Raw genomic sequence first — 11587 nt, 5'->3', positions numbered from 1 at the left:
TCTTTTTCAAAATGTCTTAAATATTGTAGAATACATTAAAAAGATAAAATTACATTAAGAAAAGAAGGCATTGAAGCAAGAAGTAGGAATATTTTTTGAACCTCAGAATGCTTAAGGAATCTGAAGTGGACTAAAGAATTGTGTCCCATAAGAAGTTCAGATAAGATACATCCCATCTCAGGCCAGCAATGTTTTAAATTTTTCTCCAGGGAAAAAGAAATAGAGCATATCAGCTATTGAGTCAAACACTAAAATATTAGCCATAGACCACTCTGCTACTTGTTTGGACCCAATAGAATGGAAAAGCCACAACTTCCATCCTTTCACATTCACTCCATTCTTACAAAGCCCATTTTCATTACGTAGTTTCACACAGAGTCCCAGAAAGGCCTTTTGCTTTTTCACTGTGAAGGATGAAGTTTGGACACATTGTGTGAGGAGAGTGAGCACAGCCTGGTAAGGAGCAGGAGTGTTGAACTCAGAAACAAAGGCATTTTGCTCCGTAGACCCCTCAATCCTCACCAAAGGCATTTTGCTCCTCACCAAAGGCATAAAGTCTCAATTAGGCTCAAAGGCTTTCCTCTTGCTCCACCATTTAGCAATCTCATGTGTATCAGATTTTAGACAGCATTAATTGGAAATAGACATTTATCATTATTGATTTGTATTTGATAGGTATTTATAATACTGCCTTATCAACAAACAATAGAAGATAAAAAGGCTAAGGAGTAATGGGGGTTGGCAAGGATTCATGAAAAGATGGAATCTCTGTCATGAGGCACTGGCTCATAGTAACAAGTCCATGAAATCGATTTCCGTGGAAAACACTATAGCTGAAAACCCAAGGTACTCTTTCAGAATCACTGCAACTTTTATCTTTTGGGGAATGTCTATACATATGTACCTATGTATGTGTTTTTAACTGAACTGTTTCTTGCTTTTGATAATAAAGAGGTCTAAGTAAATAAGGCTTTGCTATATATAGTAAGCACATATCTCAAATAAGTTAAATGTGGCTTTGGCTCCGTTAAAAGTGATAACTTCAATGTGGTTAGGTTGATTAATGAGTTACTAGTTGAGTCAATCAATGGAAGTAAAATGAATACAGTCATATTTGAAGAATTGGTTGGGGTTGGTTAAAAAGAATATAAATGGACCTATTTGATAAACTATACAGCCCTCATGCCCACTTGGAGAACTGTATCCCCAAAAAGTTTACAAGAAAATCTTCAGAACCGTAGTGTGATGTGGTAGGTAGGAAGTGCATCAGCTCAGGAGTCAAGCTGATTTGGGTGGAATTTGGATCAACTTTTCACTAGATGTGTGACCTTGGGTGCCAAGCTCCTCAACTGTAAATGGAAATAATAAAAAACCCCACCTAGGTGATGGTTGTGAGGGAAAGTAAAACCATGGATCACAAGCTCTAGGCCCAGGGACTGGAACATAGCAGATACTCAACACAGAGTAATTTCCCCTTCCACCTCAGAAAAAAATGTTTTTATTTAGAAGAATGAGTCTAGGTTTGAATTCACTATAGGGACAGTGAGAGAAAATGAAGGAATGGGATTCTATCTATGGCTTCTATTCTATCTATGGATTCTATCTATTCTCTCCATGGCTTCAAAACCCTTATGAGAGTTTTTGATTACTGACTTAAGCGACCAATATGCAGGGGTACAGCTTTTTCAGGTGTTAAATATGGAAATTCTTTGTTACCAGTTGCTAGGTTGCCTCTGAATCAAGTCTCTGCATTACCACCCCAACCACCTTGAAAGCCTAACCTTCCCTCAATCCAGCAACCAAAGGGTTAATGCCTACTCATTAGGGTGGGAGGTGAGAGAGTGCTGCTTCAGAAACTTCTTTAGAGCTCAGGTTAGTTGTCCATTCTGATACACAGGAATTATCACCATGTCCCGAAACTGAAAGTGTTAGTTACTCAGTCATATCTGACTCTGCAACCGCATAGACTGTAGCCCAATAGGCTCCCCTGTTCCTGGAATTCTCCAGGCAAGAATACTAGAGTGGGTAGCCATTCCCTTCTCCAGGGGATCTTCCCAACCCAGGGATCAAACCTGGGTCTTCTGCATTGCAGGCAGATTCTTTACCTTCTGAGCCACCAGGGAAGCCCTCACCATGTCCTGTCATTGTTGTTGTTTAGTCACTAAGTCCTGTCTGACTCTTGGCGACCCTATGGACTGCTGCATGCCAGGCTTCCCTGTCCTTCACCATCTCTCGGAGCTTGCTCAAACTCATGTCCTTTCAGTTGGTCATGCCATCCACCCATCTCATCCTCTGTTGACCCCTTCTCCTTCTCCCCTCCATCTTTCCCAGCATTAGGATCCTACTGGTTTCTAAATATTTCATCATTATGGTTTCTAACCAGTTCTCTCTTCATTCGCCTGTTCTTTGGTTCCCAACTTGTTTGCAGGATAACACAGACAACTTGCAATCACTGTCCCCTGGGGAGGTCCCTTTGTGGACTAGAGCTGGCTGTCCTGGCTGCTGTCTCTTCTACTTGGATAGTTTTCCCACTTAGCTCCAGCTGCTGTGGGGGTCACTTTTCCTGGTAAGATTTGTAATATAAACCAAAAGGGTGTAACTGGAGTCCCAGCCTAAAGGGTAGCTTTATTTGTTTTGAAGGATTCTGAACCATGAAAGGGGGGAATCTCAACAATGTGGTTTCTTGTGGGTGGGCCTGCTCTGAACTGTGATCTTGCCAACCACCCCCTTCGCCCTGCTCCCCAAGGGCATCTCCATCCTTGCAGAGAGCTGATGGAGCTACTCGTAGACCTGGCCTATGCACACAGACACCAGGCAAGTCTGGGCCCATTTCCCTCCAGTGGGGCCCCTCCTAGGAGCCACCCTTTCTCTAGGGTGTCAAGTTCTTGTCAAGGGACCATGAATCCATATTCACAACAAACACTGTCTTTATTCTTCCCATTAATCTTAAAGAGCACAAACTTTGTACCTGGTACTGCAGCAGACTCTGTTCTGGCTGGTTTTTAAATGTTATTAGAGACCGTTGTGATTAATAAAACACAAATCTATGCAAAACTTATTGCACTCAAATGCTTTTGGTGACATATTTTAAAAAGCAACCATTACTTAAAGTACAACTACAGTACTATCCAGTGGGAAGGCTATAAAAGTTGACATTAACAAGAGGTTTGCATCCTAAAAAGGTGAACAGTGTTCTTGTAGCTCATTATGGAGATGAGAGGAAGGTAGAGAAGTTAATGATCAGCATATTAGCAAAGAGACATAAGAACACCAAATCACCACTCTTCTGCATGGGAGGTCACTAGTCTAGCCAGTGGGGTCTTCTTCGTTCTCTATAATTGCAGAATCAAGAGGAAGATTAGGGTAATTCCAGAAACTCAAATCTCAGGAAACTGTGCCCACATCTAAATAGGACTTTTACAAGCAAGATCAGTGAGGGCTGCTGAATACAAGTATGTCATCACCTCTGGGAGCATGGAGATCTAAGGCGGCTGCAGGCCAGTGCAATTAGATTTGCATCTTCTCTTTCCTCCCTCCTCAGCCGCCTGCCCCCCTGTTCCTCCCTCCTCTGGCTGGTCTTCAGAAAAGTGTTGGCAGGTAGCACCAGACTGGGACAGCTGCCAGGTTTCTAGATGGAGGAGCTGAGTTGCAGCTGTGTTGGCAGAGAAAGGCATGGAGGAGCCAGGGTAAATGAGTGAAGTCCTGATTCTCCTCGGAAGCCACAGGACGTTTTCGAACACACGGGGGCACCTGCTGGCCACATCGCAACAGCTGGTACCAGCACAGTGCTGCAGATGGACGGAAACACTGCAACAATGACCAAAATGAAGAATCACCATACTAGAGCAATGCAGGGAGGGTTAAACCTTATTTTAAACTAAACCCCAACACAAATGATTTTTTTAAATTCCGTTTTTATTATTATTTACTGCTGATGTTGTAATACATCTTCAGTTAAGCCACACTATTTCAAGCAACCATCTCATAATCTTTCTTCTCTAAGCCCAAATTGGCAGTATTTTAGGGAGTGGCCAGTTTCCAAGGGCAATATGCCAGGTCTCTACAGAATTAAATAAAATGGAGAATTGGCAAAGTGAAGGCGACAAATGTATGTAGTCATCTCTGTGTCTCACATCCAAAAACACGTTACTCTTTCCTCAAGAAATTAGACAAGTCGTGACTAAGCAATGGAGTGGTGGAGGGTTGTCTAGAGTAATCTTAGCCAACCTTGAAAACTTTCTGCGGAGTTAATTTCTAATACAAAGTGGATGAAATTATTCAACAAAGAATACGTGAAATGGTTTAGGCTTCACTAGCCTTATGGCACCAGAATAATGCCCGTGTTGTTGTTCAATCACTCAATCATTTCCAACTCTCTGCGACCCCATCAACTGCAGCATGCCAGGCTTCCCTGTCTTTCACTGTCTCCCAGAGTTTGTTCAAACTCATGTCCAATGAGTTAGTGATGCCATCCAACCATCTCATACTCTGTTGTCCCCATTTCTTCTTTCCCTCAATCTTTCTCAGCAACAGGGTCTTTTCCAATGAGTTGGCTTTTCACATTAGGTGGCCAAAGTACAATGCCCTGCCACCACCAAATGTTCACGTCCCAGAACCAGTGCACATGTTTGCAAAGGGACTTGTTGATTAGGAATCTCAAAATGGGAACATAATCCTGGATTATCTGCGTGGGCCTGATGTAATCACAAGGTGCTCATACGTGAAAAATAGAGACAGGACAGTCAATGTCAGTGATAGGATGTGGGAAAGACTGGACTGGCCATTACTGGCTTTGAAAATGGAAAGGGGCCATGAGCCAAGGAATGCAGGCAAGTTCTAGAATCTGGAAAATGCAAGAAAGCAGATTTTCTTTTAGAGTCTCCAAAATGGAACATAGCCTTACTTTAGCCCAGTGGGAGTGAAAGATAATAAATGTGTTATAAATAATAATAATGAAATAGTAATAAATGTTTATTTTTTTTAAACCACTAAGCTTGTGGTCATGTGTTAGAGCAGTAATAAGAACCTAATACAATCACAGTCAAATAACGTTAGAGGAGAGCTAAAAATATCTGTATTTCATTTAGAATGAAAGACAGTCTATTGAGTAGATCCTCTGACAATATTTAGTTACTAAACAAATATATATGAAATATCTCAACTTTCATAAGATGCTATTTTCTTAGTTCCTCTTCTCAACAGGAGATGAGTATCAAACTTTAATTACTTTCTATAGTTGGGTAATATGGAACAAGGGATTTTCCCAAAACTTAAGGCACACAAAAAGTAGACCACAGAGAACAAGATGGCAGAGGAGTAGGTGGACGTGGAGTATGTCTCCCTCCATGGATACATCAGGAATACACCTTCAGACACAGAAATGCATACAGAACACCAGCTGAGAGTGGACAGGAGTACCTGACCAGTGGAAAAGAATATATAGACCCACACAAAACTTGGTAGGATGAAGGAACTAGGGGGAAAAACAGGAGTATTAGTAGGACTGGACCTGCCCTCGGCAGGTGGGGAACTAAAGCAGGGGTCTGATCCCCACAATGGGGCAACTGTCTGAGTCAGAGGAGAAATATTTAAGGCTGACAATGAAATAGCTGATCTGTGGCAGCCTAAATGGAATGAGAATCAGACAGTCCTTGCTACAGCCATGCATACCCCAGACAGGGATGTAGATCCCCTGGAAGGTGCAACAGCTGGGAGCTGGAGTTTAGGGGTTATGGAGCAATCCCAGCGCGAGGGCTGCTGTTGACTGTGGAGAGACAGATCGAGGGGATGTGAGGGAGGAGATTGTGGTGGGAAATGCCTGTGGAGGAAAGCCGGGTAGCCATGGAAGCAAGGTGATACTGCTGAGTCACGCGTAAGGGGTGGAGCCATCACCGTAGCCTCTCTCCCGTCACACGCCAGTATTGGCAGCTGAACAATAGAGAGGCTGGCCCATCAAATGCCTGACCACTGAACTACAGAGTAGGGCCCCACCCAGGGTTCTCCTTTAAGTGACTGATGCACCGAACTACAGAGTAGGACCCCGGTCAAAGGGACCCCTCTATGTGCCTGAACGGGCGGAGCTATGGACAAAGACTGGCCAAAGAGGCCTTCTGATCGCCAGCTACAAGAGGCTCGAAAAAAGACTCTGATAGGACCATCACTCCTGCAGCAGAGGCAGTCTGTGTCCCTGCACACTTGGCGCCACCAAGGTCCCTGCAAGCCAAGCAGCTGCGCCACCTTTATGCTCAATTCTCACTGGGTCAGAGCTGCCACAGGCAAAAAGAGTCTTGCGTCTATGTGCACAGGATCGCTTCAGTAGTGTCCGACTCTTTGCAACCCTGTAGACTGTGGCCTGCCAGGCTTTCTGTCAGGGAGGGGTTTCTCCAGGCAAGAATACTCGAGCATATTTGCCAATACCAGTCACCATACCCTTCTAGAGTGCTATATTTCCTGCTACCCTAGCCGCCAACTCCCCTGAGTATCTGGTGCTGCCAGAACCCCTGTGACTGAAGTAGCTGCACCACCTCCACACCTGGCCCTCACAGGGGCAAACCCAAGTCCTTCAGGGCAGCCTCAGGAGCAAACCCCAGTGGGTAATCCACATGCAGAGGTGGAAATAAAACCACAATCGAAACCCAGAGGCAGTATGACTAAGGAAGAAGACCCAAAACCTTCCTACCAGTTGTACAAGCTGCAGATTAAATCCACATGATCAACTAGGCAGACTCTGTGTCTATCAAATATATAAAAACTCTCACTGAGAGCTCCCACAAAAGAAAGCACACTAGTTCTGATATCTGTGGACACTGGAGGCAAGAACACATACAGGAGTAGGACCAGATTAGAATCTGAGCTGCCCCCACAACAGGTTCAGAGATCAGCACAGTGTTGGACGGCATCCTAGGGAGGTGAGGTGGACTGTGACTCCCAGCGAGAGAAAGGACTCTGACAGCAGTGACTCAAGAAAAACATTTATTATTCTTATGTTTTGACTTGTTCTGTAGATTATTTTGGATTTTTTTCTTTTTTTCCCTTTTTATCCGCCTCTGTTGTAGTTGTCGATTTTATTGGCACTATGAAATCTAATTAAGCTTTTGAGCTTTTAAAAAATTTTTTTAAACCTATTATTATTTTTTCTACATTTATTCCTTTGTTTGCTTTTCCTACTGTTCTTTTCCCCTTGCAGTTAATCTGTAATGTATATAAATCTTCATCTACCTCTATTTAACTTTGCATATCTATTCTTTCTTTCCTTATTTTTATTGCTTTATTCCACAATCGGCACCTTGCTTTAATTTTGTTTTCCACTTTGTGCTTTAGTTATTTTTGCTCTGGTAGATATAATTTTGAGTTTCCTTTGTTCACTGGGTCAATCTATTGTACTTTATCTTTGTTGGACTGTTTTGATTTTGCTTATGGGTGTATATGTATTTGTGTATATTCAGTCACGCTTTTTATTTTTGTTTTAAACCTCTGCATCTATGTTGGACTTTTGCAATTTTGTGGAGTTTTCCTTTTCCCTGTTTTCTTTCTTCTTCCATTTTTTTCTTTTATCTTTTTTATAATGTTAACTTTCAATTTTTTTTAAACCTATTATTTTTTTCTACATTTATTCCTTTGTTTGCCTTTCCTACTGTTCTTTTCCCCTTGTAGTTAATCTTTAATGTATATAAATCTTCTTCATTGACCTCTATTTAACTTTGCATATCTATTCTTTCTTTCCTTTCCTCTAAACATATTTGTTAGTTTTCATTGCTTTATTCCCCACTTGGCACCTTGCTTTAGTTTTGTTTTCCAGTTTGTTCTTTAGTTAGTTTTGTTCTTAACTGGTAAATATAATTTTTGAGTTCCTTTGTTCGCCAGGTCAATCTATTGTACTTCATTTTTGTTGGACTCTTTTGACTTTGCTTATGGGTATATATGTGTATATTCCCTTATTTTAACTATTATTTGCCTGATTTTGTAACTGCCATTTGTCTGGGGTTCATTTTTGGTTTCTCACTTTTGGATATTTGTTTTAATCTCACTTAATACCATAACAAACCACTTGTGGAACCTTTGTTCCTGACCAGAGATCAAGCCCTGAGCCTTTGGAGTGGGAGCACTGACTCTAAAACCCTAGACTACCAGAGAACTAACCCTAGGGAGTAGTGAGAACTACTACTAATCAAGTAGTGAGAACTCATACAAAGGAAACAACTTGAATATAGTTGTTGACCCAGCATCACCCAACCACCAGTAGCACCCTGTGCAGCATGCCTCATCTAAACAACAAACAAGACAAAAATACAAACCCAATCATGAAAACAGGATTACCACCTCACTCAGCCTTGCCCATCAGAGGAAAAACAAACAAACAAACAAAAACTCAGCACAAATCCCACCCTATACAAAAGCTTACATAAACCATTGGACCAAACTTAGCAGGGCAGAAACAAAAAGGAAGAAAGAATTCAACCTTGAAGCCTGGGAAAGGAGACCTCAAACACAATAAGTTAAAAAAAAATAATAATGAAAAGGCAGAGAAATACTACACAAATGAAGGAACAAACTAGAAACACAGACATCCAAATAAATGAAGAGGAAATAGGTAAACTACCTGAAAAAGAGTTCAGAATAGTGATAGTAAAGATGATCAAAAACCTTGAAAACAAAATGGAGAAAATGCAAGAATCAATTAACAAAGACCTAGGAGAATTAAAGAATAAACATACAGAGACAAACAACACAATTACTGAAATTAAAAATATGCTAGAAGGAATCAATAGCAGAATATCTGAAGCAGAAGAACAAATCAGTGAGCTGGAAGATAAAATGGTGGAAATAACTTCTAAAGAGCAGAATAAAATAAAAAGAACGAAAAGAACTCAGGATAGTCAGAGACCTCTGGGACAATATTAAATGCACCAACATTCAAATTATAGGGGTCCCAGGAGAAGAAGAGAAAAAGAAAGGATATGAGAAAATTTTTGAAGAGATTATAGATGAAAATTTCCCCAACATGGAAAAGGCAGTAGTCAATCAAGTCCAAGAGGCACAAAGAGTCCCATACAGGATCTTGTCCCAAGGAAAAACATGCCAGTCAGTCAGTCAGTCAGTTCAGTCGCTCAGTCGTGCCCGACTCTTTGCGACCTCATGAATCGCAGCACACCAGGCCTCCCTGTCCATCACCAACTCCCGGAGTTTACCCAAACCCATGTCCATCGAGTCGGTGATGCCATCCAACCATCTCATCCTCTGTCATCTCAAGGAGAAACATGCCAAGACACATACTAATCAAACTAACAAAGACTAAACACAAAGAAAGAATATTAAAAGCAGCAAGGGAGAAGCAACAAGTACATACAAGGGAAACCCCATACACTTAACAGCTGATCTTTCAGCAGAAACTCTGCAGGCCAGAAGGGAATGGCAGGATATATTTAAAGTACTGAAAGGGAAAATATCTACAACAAAGATTACTGTACCCAGCAAGGATCTCATTCAAAATTGATGGAGAAATAAAAAGCTTTTCAGACAAGCAAAAGTTAAAAGAATTCAGTACCACCAAACCAGCTTTACAACAAATATTAAAGGGATTTATATAGTCAAGAAATACAAGAGAAGAAAGAAGATCTACAAAATCAATCCCAAACAATTACGAAAATGTCAAAAGGAACATATATATCAATAATTACTTTAAATGTAAGCGGATTAAATGCTCCAACCAAAAGATACAGACTGGCTGAATGGATACAAAAACAAGACCCATATATATGCTGTCTATAAGAAACCCACTTCAGACCTGAAGACACATATAGACTGAAAGTGAGAGGATGGAAAAATATATTCCATGCAAATGGAAAGCAAAAGAAAGCTGGAGTAGCAATCCTCGTATCAGACAAAATAGACATTAAAATAAAGAAGATTACAAGAGATAGGAAGGACACTACATAATGATCAAGGGATCAATCCAAGAGAGAGACATAACAATTGTAAATATCTATGCACCCGACATAAGAGCACCTCAATACTTAAGACAAACACTAACAGACATAAAAGGAGAAATTGACAGTAACACAATAATAGTAGGATAATTTAACACCCCACGCACACCAATGAACAGATCACCAAATCAGAAAATTAATAAGGAAACACAAGTCTTAAATGATACATTAGATGAGATGGATCTCATTAGTATCTTCAGGACATTCCATCCAAATGCAGAAGAATACACCTTCTTCTCAAGTGCACGTGGAACATTCTCCAGGATAGACCACACCTTGGATCACAAATCAAACCTCAGTAAATTTAAGAAAATTGAAATCGTATCAAGCATCTTTTCTGACCACAACACTATGAGACTAGATATCAATTACAAGAAAAAAACTGTAAGAAACACAAACACATGGAGATTAAACAGCACGTTTCTAAATAATCAGCAGATTACTGAAGAAATCAAAAGGGAAATAAAAAATTTCTAGAAATAAGTGACAATGAAAACGTGACAACTCAAAACCTATGGGATGTGGCAAAAGCAGTTCTAAAAGGGAAATTTATAGCAATAAAATCCTATCTCAAGAAACAAAAAAAACCACATTGAATAGACAACCTAACTTTTCAGTTAAAACAACTGGAAAAAGAAGAACAAAAAAACCCAAAGTTAGTAGAAGGAAAGAAATCATAAAGATCTGAGCATAAATAAATGAAAAAGAAATGAAAGAAACAATAGTAAAGATTAATAAAACTAAAAGCTTGTTCTTTGAAAAGATAAACAAAATTGACAAACCTTTAGCCAGACTCATCAAGAAAAAAAGAGAGAAGAATCAAACCAACAAAATTAGAAATGAAAAAGGAGAGGTTACAACAGACAATGCAGAAAGACAGAGGATTATAAGAGACTATAATGAATAACTATATGGCAATAAAATGGATAACCTGGAAGAAATGGACAGATTCTTAGATAAGTTCAATCTTCCAAGACTGAACCACGAAGAAATAGAAATTGTGAACAACCCAATTATAAGCACTGAAATTAAAGTTGTGATAAAAAAAATTCTCCCAAAAAACAAAAGCCCAGGACCAGATGGCTTCACAGGAGAATTCTATGAAACATTTAGAGAAGAGCTAATGCTTATCCTTCTAAAACTCTTTCAGAAAATTGCAGAGAAAGGAACACTTCCAAACTCATCCTACAAGGTCACCATCACCCTGATACCAAAACCAGACAATAAAAAACACAAAAAAAGAAAACTACAAGTCAATATCACTGATGAATATAGATGCAAAAATCCTCAACAAAATTTTAGCAAACAGAATTCAGCAACACATCGAAAAGATCAAGTTGGGTTTATTCCAGGGATTCAAGGATTCTTCAGTATATACAAATCAATTAATGTGATACACCATATTAACACATTGAAAGATAAAAACCATATGATAATCTCAATAGATGCAGAAAAAGCCTTTGACAAAATTCAACACCCATTTCTGATTAAAACTCTTCAAAAAATGGGCATAGAAGGAACCTACTTCAACATAGTAAAGGCCATACATGATAAGCCTACAGCAAACATTATTCTCAATAATAAAACTGAAAAACTGAAAG

The 11587-nt window shown here is 39.9% G+C and overlaps 1 long non-coding RNA gene across 1 annotated transcript in view; it reads left to right on the top strand.

Moving 5' to 3' along the window:
- LOC145513373 (uncharacterized) overlaps positions 1–11587 on the top strand; it is a 285374-nt gene that overhangs the window by 120340 nt on the left and 153447 nt on the right. The window lies entirely within an intron of this gene.

The sequence above is a fragment of the Giraffa tippelskirchi genome, chromosome 7 (assembly GCF_054371585.1).
Source record: "Giraffa tippelskirchi isolate mGirTip1 chromosome 7, T2T-mGirTip1v1.2.pri, whole genome shotgun sequence".
Taxonomy (NCBI): domain Eukaryota; kingdom Metazoa; phylum Chordata; class Mammalia; order Artiodactyla; family Giraffidae; genus Giraffa; species Giraffa tippelskirchi.
Note: the sequence above shows the minus strand (reverse complement) of the source record. Positions and strands in the feature narration are given on the sequence as shown.